Source organism: Gracilinanus agilis, chromosome 1, assembly GCF_016433145.1.
Source record: "Gracilinanus agilis isolate LMUSP501 chromosome 1, AgileGrace, whole genome shotgun sequence".
Lineage (NCBI taxonomy): Eukaryota > Metazoa > Chordata > Mammalia > Didelphimorphia > Didelphidae > Gracilinanus > Gracilinanus agilis.
Genome location: NC_058130.1, coordinates 732,508,286 through 732,516,940, shown reverse-complemented (window position 1 = coordinate 732,516,940; position 8,655 = coordinate 732,508,286). Strand labels below are relative to the sequence as shown.

The 8,655-nt window shown below is 45.3% G+C and overlaps 1 pseudogene; it reads left to right on the top strand.

Moving 5' to 3' along the window:
- The first annotated feature begins 2,098 nt into the window (after nucleotides 1-2,098).
- LOC123256794 lies at nucleotides 2,099-3,202 on the top strand (annotated as a pseudogene).
- The last annotated feature ends 5,453 nt before the right edge of the window (nucleotides 3,203-8,655 follow it).

Here is an 8,655-nt window from a genome sequence, read left to right as displayed (position 1 = left end):
TTTTGATGTACAGATGAAAGACACCTTGTTGGGAAAGAGCTTTTAAGTTGGTAGTTGGCTAAACAGAATTAAATGCTTTTTTGTAAACAACAAATAATGGGTAGGGTGAGCTCTTTTATTCCTTGCATCTTTCAGTCATTTCCATAATGATGAAGATGTGATCTGTGTTGTGGAAGCCTTCCTGCTCCCTAAAGGACAGACCAGAAGATCAAAATTCTACTTCCCCCAATCCCTATCGAAATTAACAGGCCTCCCCTCCAACACTTGCCAACCCCAACACCTGCCTGGCAGAACACCAGGATTTTGTTCCTCAGCCTGTCCTACATGGCTGAGCATCAACCTGGGAACCAGCCCCCCACTCCCAAAGTCGAGGACTCCCCACTCCCTCAGGAATATCCAATGAACTTAATCCAAGTAGCTCACCTTGCCCAGAGACAACCAATAGAGGCAATACAAATTACCTCATCCCTGACAACCCTATTCCTCCAACCCTGTAGGAGGTTACACATTTTCCTACTCAGGTGGGAATTTGGCAGCCACCTTTACTGGCATCGGTCTCCCCCTTGCTGATTCTTCCCCCCATTCCCTGCTCTTCTTTCCTCCAATAAAGCCTTGATATTTCACCCTACTCTGATCTCCTTGTTTCTTGTGTCAAACCCCCATCAGTCAGACTGACACTAATAATAGCTTTATTGAGGATGCTTTCATTCCTGGGTAAGTGATTGGAGTGAGGTGGGGTGGGGGGACACAATATCAATTAGGTGGGAAAGTAGGAACATGAGCCGATATCTATCAATCAATCAATAATCAATTATTGTGTGCCTATAAACCAGACACAGCACTAAGTGCTCAGGATACTAGGAAAAAGCAAAAAGAGTCCCTGCCCTCAAGACACTTACATTCTAATGAAGGTGCCAGCATGTAAATAAAAAGACACATATAAGAAATATTAGAGTAGAAGGAAGGTTGGCTTAGAGAAAAAGGCACTAGCAACCAGAGGAACTAGGAGAGACTCCCTTCATAAAATAACACATGATCAGAATCTTGAAAAAAGGGGAAGGTGTGGGAGGGAACAAGCATTTATTAAACACCTACTAAGTGTCAGGCATTAAGAAATGTACAATATCTCATTTGATCCTCACAACCTTTTTCATATCACCTACCTCTCTGCCCAGCAGCCCAATGGGAGCACTTCCTCCTTCTAAGGGACTGGGGCTCGAATGTGTCATGAGGGTTGGGCACTTGGTCTCTAAAAGGTTCACCATCACTGCACTACACCATATCAGAGCTAGAAGAAATCTTCAAATGTAGAATCTCAGATGTCAGAATTGGGAAGAATCTTAGAATATAGAACAGGACATCATAGCTGGAATGGATTTTGGAACATAGAGCTTCAGAACTAGAAAAACATAGACCTTTAGAACAAAATTTCAGGGCTGGAAGGTCCTATCATTTAGTATGTCAAAAGTGGAAAGGCCTCGAGGGCATAGACTATCAGAGCAGAAGGGACCTTAAAATATAGACCACCGAATGGCAAATCTGGAAAATACTCTAAAACTCGGAACTGGAATGAATTTCGAAATCCTAAACCTAGAAGGTCAGTCCTACAAGGGGCCTTGTGGCCTATACTCTGAGAAGGGTGGACAGACTGAGCAGTCCCAGGATGGCACGGAGGTTGGCTTCAAACTGCATCTGGGCTCTCTGAGAACAGCTGGGCTCACCTAGACAAAAGAGGCAGCAGCAGCAGCCTCTGATAGAGAGTGGGGTCTTGGAGATAACATAGCACCCTCAAATTTTCCCAGTGAACCCAACCTTTGACCCTTGGTCCCCTTTCTTCTTCCCTTCCACCTTCCCTCCCTTACCTTTCTTCTAAGATTTAGCCTAGAGGTGGAATCTTGGAGTAAGAAGGTGTCATTTATCCGATCTCTGTCTCCTTCCTTATCCAGGTCCCTAATCGCCCCATAGGTCATTTGGCATTGTGTGAGCCCCGGGGACCCTTTTTATGAACCAGAGCTGGAAGCAGAGATCCTGAGAGCCCCAATACCTTCTAGGTATCCGGAACTAGCAGGTTCAAATTGGATAAATGAAACACGGCTAGATGCTTCCTGAGATCGTTGGGTCACTGTACAGCGCTAGAAGGGAGGGCACTGCTTTAGGTTTGGTTTGTTTGTTTTTTTTTTTGGGGGGGGGGGGCGCGAGTTGGCGGGGTAAAGAGTTTTGTTGAGTCTAGAAGCCGGATTGGGAATTAGAAGCTATATCTGTCCCAGGTGGTTTTGGGGGGAGAAACTGGAGCAGAGCCCGGGCTGCGAGAGAACTCCCCAACGCCTTTCCCGCTTCCTCCCTCTTTCCACAGTGGAGCTCAGCCGAGACGCCTCCAACCTGCGCTTCCACCTGCTGCTCAACTGGGAGGCGCTGCCTGCGGAGATGCCAGAGAAACCGCGGCTGATAGCGCCCAGCTGAGGCCGTTTCTGCAGCCACCTTCCCCGCCCCCTCGGAATGAGGGGGCCACCTCCCCCGTAGAAGCTGAAGTAAAAAGCCTGAGGTTCGACCTGACGCGGCCGCTGCAGCGCTGGCTCAGGCTCAGGCCGGACCGCTGTGCCCCAGCTGCGGCTGCCCCTGGCTCTGCCTCCCAGCATGGCCCGGGAGCTGCTCCAGAGTGCGCGTCAAGTTCTAGGCCCTGGCCGGCTGGAAGAGTCGCAGGGCGCGAGTGCTGGGATCTGACAAAGACTGCGAAGAAGATGGTAGCGGGGTCGGCTGCTGCCCCTGCTCGCAGCGCGTGTCCTTCCACGCGAGCTTGGCTGGGCACACTGGGTGCTGGCGCCGCGGGAATGCGTGATGCGCTTTTGCGAAGGCCCCTGCTCGCACAACTACCGGCCCGCGAGCATGCAAGCACAACATGGGCATTGCGAGCCCACCCTGCTTCGTGCCCTCTGCGTACGAGGCCAGCGTGCTGAAGCACTAGGGCCGTGATGGGCAGGTGAGGCTCACGGCCTTTGAAGAGCTGGTCCCTACAACTGGCCACTGCGCAAGACCCAACTCGAGCTGCAAAGTGGAAGGGACTGAGCGGGATAGGATGGGCGGACATCCAGCTTCCTTTCTCCCCAGCCCAACCAGGCAGCCCAAAGCTGACCTCTACACTGCAAATCCAGAGTGCCTGGAGAACGGATCTGGGTGGCCACCTGTGGCCAAAGAGTGGAGCTGAAGATGGCCGACCATGGCGTCTATGTTTCCCGCCTCCCTGGCTTGGGAGAAGCAGCCTTATTTATAGTCATATTTATCGATAACTTATTGGGGCTGAAGGGATGGGGAGGGGGAATTGTACAACTCTTGTTGCTTGGCTTTTACTTATAATGGACAGTTACATAATGGATCTTCTGTTACTTTGAAAAGGGAATTAAAATATTATGAAATGAAAAGGCATTAAAAATAAATCCTAGGGGCAGCTGGGTAGCTCAGTGGATTGAGAGCCAGGCCTAGAGACGGGAGGTCCTAGGTTCAAATCTGGCCTCAGACACTTCCCAGCTGTGTGTCCCTGGGCAAGTCACTTGATCCCATTGCCTACCCTTACCACTCTTCCACCAAGGAACTAATACACAGAAGTTAAGGGTTTAAAAATATTTTTTAAAAAAATCCTAAAACTGAATTTCCTTGAATTGAATCTTGAGTTGGGGGCAGGGGAAAGGTTTTGGTCAGAAAAGAAGAATGGTAGCCTCTACCTACACAGAGACCTAGCTGTGAATTTGGTCAATGGTTCTTAGTTTCATCTGTAAAATGGGGCTAATAATATTCCTGCCCACCTGTTGTCAGGAAAGAGCCCTTAGCTCAAAGTAATGTTCTCCTGAAGTCATTATTCGTTATCTCAAATTATCTCACCCGTCCTCTAACATTCTCTCCTCAGTGAGCTCACAAGGAACTCACAAGGAACCCAAAATGGCCAGGAGGGCGGTGGACATCCTGGCACTCCACACAGCCTTTTAAAAAAAAAGTTTATTAAAGCTTTATTTTTTAACAACACATTTTCTTCCCCAAGAGTATTTCTCTTCCTGTTGGTATAGCAAAGCATAGTGTAGTAGCAGAGCAATTGAGATGATAGCAAAAATCTCTCTCATTGAAAATAACTTGTGGACCTGATTTTTTATTCCAATTAGAGTAAGTCACCAGATGGAGTAATCAAAAATGTGGTTTTACATATCTGAATGTTTCCTGAGAAGCAAAGAAAAAGGTTAAGCAAAACCAACCTAACAAGATAGCAATTCTGCGCCTGTGGTCCTTCCTAGCTCTCTACAAAGGAGAGGAAAGGATTTCCTCATTTGTTCTGGTCCCAGATAGCAGCAATAATAATAACTAGCATTTATATGATACTGTAAGATTTGCAAAGCACTTCACATTTGATATTTCATGTGATTCTCACCAACAACCCTGAGAGGTAGATCCATCTTACAGGTGTCAAAACTGAGGGTGAGAGATTTTAGATGACTTGAGCAAGGTCACATGACTGAGGTAGGATACTAATGCAGATATGCCTGAATTCAAGTCCTACACTGTCATCTAACTGTCTAACTGTTGTTTTATCCTTATAAGAATCCTGGCAAACAGGTCCCCTTGCCATTTTATAGATTAGGCAACTGAGGCAGCCACAGGTTGAGTGACTCACCCACAGTCACACAGCTGATTAAGTGTCTGAGGCTGGATTCAAACTCAGGTCTTCCTAACTTTCAAGTCCCACATATTAGCTACTTTGATCTTCTATCCAGATATGACCATGGGCCCTCGAAGGCCAATCCACCTGTACAGATTTTGACTCTGGACCCAACTGATGGCCCTTGATGGCCATCATAGAAGTACAAAATTCTAGTCCAACCCATATCCAAAGGGAAATCCTGCTGTAAGTTGCCTGACAAGTGGTCCACCTAAGTTCAGAGAAGTTCATCTCACCCACTTGGAATTTTTTGACTGAACAGCTTTGAAGACTGTCTTGAGAATATTCAAACTCGTCGTGCAATCACTGAACTATCTTCTCACTAAGCACAAGTTGCAGAAAAGTCAGAATTTGAAACCAGATCTTGTGTGATGACCACGCCAGGTTGGAGGAAGGCGTACACAAAGAGTAATGGAAGAGGGAAGAGACATAGAAAGAGAGATCTGAATAGACAAGAGGTACCCAAACATGTACCCACAAATGGAGGGAGGATGAACCAAAATGGTGCTTTCTACTCTCTGCACCCACCAGATCTAGATGGTAGGAGAGTCTTGAAAATCACAGAGTCCAAAACAGGGGTCAAGACAGAGTCCAAAACAGTCACAGGAGTCCACAGAGATAGAAGAGGTTGTTTTTTTTTCATCTTTTAATCCTTACCTTCCATCTTAGAATCAATACTGTAAGATTAAATGTAATATCTGCAAGAAGCTAGGCAAGCCAGGCATTTTGGAGTTGTGAGAGATGGAACGCAGAAGGATGAGAGGAGAGTGGCAGTTGAGAGATGCAAAGACTTGTGGGAGAAGAACCAACTGAACACACGGCTTTGGGGATAACAGCCAGGGGTAGGTGGTTTTTGAGGGCTGTGGGACCCACAAAGTGAAATTTGGAGAGTTTCCTGAGACCTTCAATGAAGACTGATCATATCATTTGATCTCTGATCACACTGGAAATATACAACAACAGTTCTTCATTTTGGCCAGGGGTGTCTGGACTTCTGTGAGGAGCCGACCCCTGGGACCCACAAATTTGCCCAAGGCTTTGCTCTTCAATATTCCCTTTAGTTTAGTACAATTCTGGCTATAGGAGTACTATTTGGGGATTGAGTCAAAGAAGCTGGGATTTGGGGGAATGCAGAAGAATCTGTGGGTACCCTGCCCAGACAAGGACTGAAAGGGGATTTAGAGTCACCTGCACCCCCTTTCCCCAAACTCTTTATTCTTATATTCCCTTGATCATTTTGTTCTTGAAATAAACCCTATCCGTTTGATTTAGTCAGATCGAAGTGAACTCTATTGGTGGGAGACAGAACTTGTGGGTTGAGGGAGGAAGGTTAGCAGACCTCCATTTTTAAACCTGATTCCAGCTAGGGAGTTCTGGGGGAGGTTTCAGCATGCACTGCCCGGCAGGAACATCCTTTTGGGGTCATACTTGTTTCCCCTGGAGGAGAAGACATTCCTCTAACTTCTTTACCCCAGCAGGAACATCAGGGGATCTCCATTTTTCCAAGAAACTCCATTTTGTCTCCATAGTAAAAAGGGGAGAAGTGGCCCTTATACATCAACCCAGGGGGTTACCAACTACACCCCCAGCCTCCTAATCACACCCCCTTTTTATATATCCAATATCTCCAAATATTATAGTTTGTAAGATTTATTAAGAATCATTGGAAGTAGAAGAAATAAAAGAACAAAAGTAAAAGCCTGAGTAAAAAAGAGTTTTCCCAACAGTGTTCGAGGGAGAAGAGAGAGAGAGGTGGGGTCCACACAAACTTTATCTCCAAAACATAAGGATATAACGTGAGAACGAAAGTGGGATGCAGGAAATTAGAGTTCTGGGGAGCAGATTCTAATCATACACTATTGTGCATTGGTTCCAAGGCAGAAGAGCAGTAAGGGCTAGGCAATGAGGGTTAAGAGACTTGTCCAGGGTCACACAGCTAGAAAGTGTCTGAGGTCAAATTTGAACCCAGGACCTCCCATCTCTAGACCTGACTCTCCATCTGATAAGCTCCCTAGATGTACCCCCAGAGAAGCCTTTTTCAAGTCCCACTGACTGATTTCCAACTGCCTGCTGGCCCAGTACTGGCCCAATGCCCTCGGGTTCAAAAGGCTTCCTAAAAATTCCTGAAGCAATGTATCAAATAGAGAGCCAAGTCAAATCAAGCAAAGAGTCTATCTCTGATCTCTAGGTCAAAAGTCTGTGTGGCCTTGGGAGACTGACAAGTCAGGATTCCCTGACTCCTGATCTGCCCCTGGGATCCTGAGCAACAGGTATAGGGGCAATAGAAGGCTACCCTGACAAATCCAGGTCAGAGTGAATTTGTCTGTTCTCTGAAGATCTCTCCAGGTTCCAATCACAGAGGTTCTTTCTAGTCCTTTTTAAAATGGAAAGCTAGCAGTTTTAAAAGCTTCTCAATTCCTAGTTTGGTAAAAACTTTCTGAAATAGTTCATTGTCCCCAATCTAGAATGTGTGTTCTCTACCTAGAGAAGTCAGTGCAGTCATCAGAAACAATGGAACTCAATAGCCTAGTATTCAATAAACTAGAAAACTTACTTTACTTAAGAAAGACTTCCCAATTTGAAAAACTAACTGCTGGGAAATTTGGAAAATATTTGGCAGAAATTAGGCTTAGGCCAATACTTTACAACATATACTATACGTTCTAAATGGATATGTGACCTTAATATTAACGATCATACTCTAAAAAAATTAGAAGAGAAATCCTATTCCTTTCCCAGCTATGGGTAAGAGATGTAGTCTTAAATCACGGTTTAATATTAAACTGGGTTGGGGCAGCTGGGTAGCTCAGTGGATTGAGAGCCAGGCCTAGAGACGGGAGGTCCTAGGTTCAAAGCTTGGCCTCAGATACTTCCCAGCTGTGTGACCCTGGGCAAGTCACTTGACCCCCATTGCCCACCCTTACCACTCTTCCACCTAGGAGCCAATACACAAAAGTTAAGGGCTTAAAAAAAAAAAAGATTAAACCGGGTCTTAAGATTAAAATTCTTTGGAGACTGTATCTTTATTTTATAATTATTTATTAGATAAGTTAAAAGAGCAGGTTAGAGAAAAAAACAAACAAACGGTGCAAGCCACATTGACTATCTGTTTCCCTTCCCAAGTTTCCCAACCTAGCCAGAGCTAGCCAGAGCTCACACTCCTCTAGCTAGCTCGTGTCACCATCCTTTCTGTGCCAAACAAGCTTTCCTTTCTCTGGTCCCGAAACTTATTACCTCCCTGATGCCCCTTTTCTAAGTCTCTGTGACTGGCCAGACTTGACCTCAGTCCAAGTCAGAGTCAGTTACTTAAGGTAGATATGTAAATGGAATGCTGGGAGAGAGAGTCCTGGGGAGCAACTTCTAATTATACAAAATATATATATATATATATATATATATATATATATTATGACAAGTTCCTGATACTTATCCAAGGTTTAGTGGAGGTAGCTTATATCCTACAAGCATGTAGGTCAGGTGGAACAATAGTGTAGTTACCCACCATCCTCCATGACCAAAGAAAGTTGTCATGCTAAAGCAAAAAAAGGACAGAAGTATGACAGAAATGATTTCTACTCTATACAAGAGTCATAGGGATAGCAAACCAGAATCAGAGCAAAGTGAGAATATTTTCGTGTCCTACCAGGCTAAGTGAGAAAAGTCCTAACTCAGTCTTTTGCTGAAGAGTCCCTCTTCCATCCTCCTCTGAGACAGCTCTCCCCACTCTGGCACCAACTTATATCACCTCCACAGGGATTATTGACATCCATGATCATTGGCTAAGTAGCACTGATCAGTGGATTGTTTGTGGTTTACCTGCATCAGACTCAAACATCAAACATGGCAGGTTCAGAAGTCTAAGCTTTGAGACATGCAGTGTTGTCCATGTTGTTAGACATTGTCATTCAAAATTCTTTGAAGCTCATTGATATTTGTAACAATTTCCCCTGACTTAT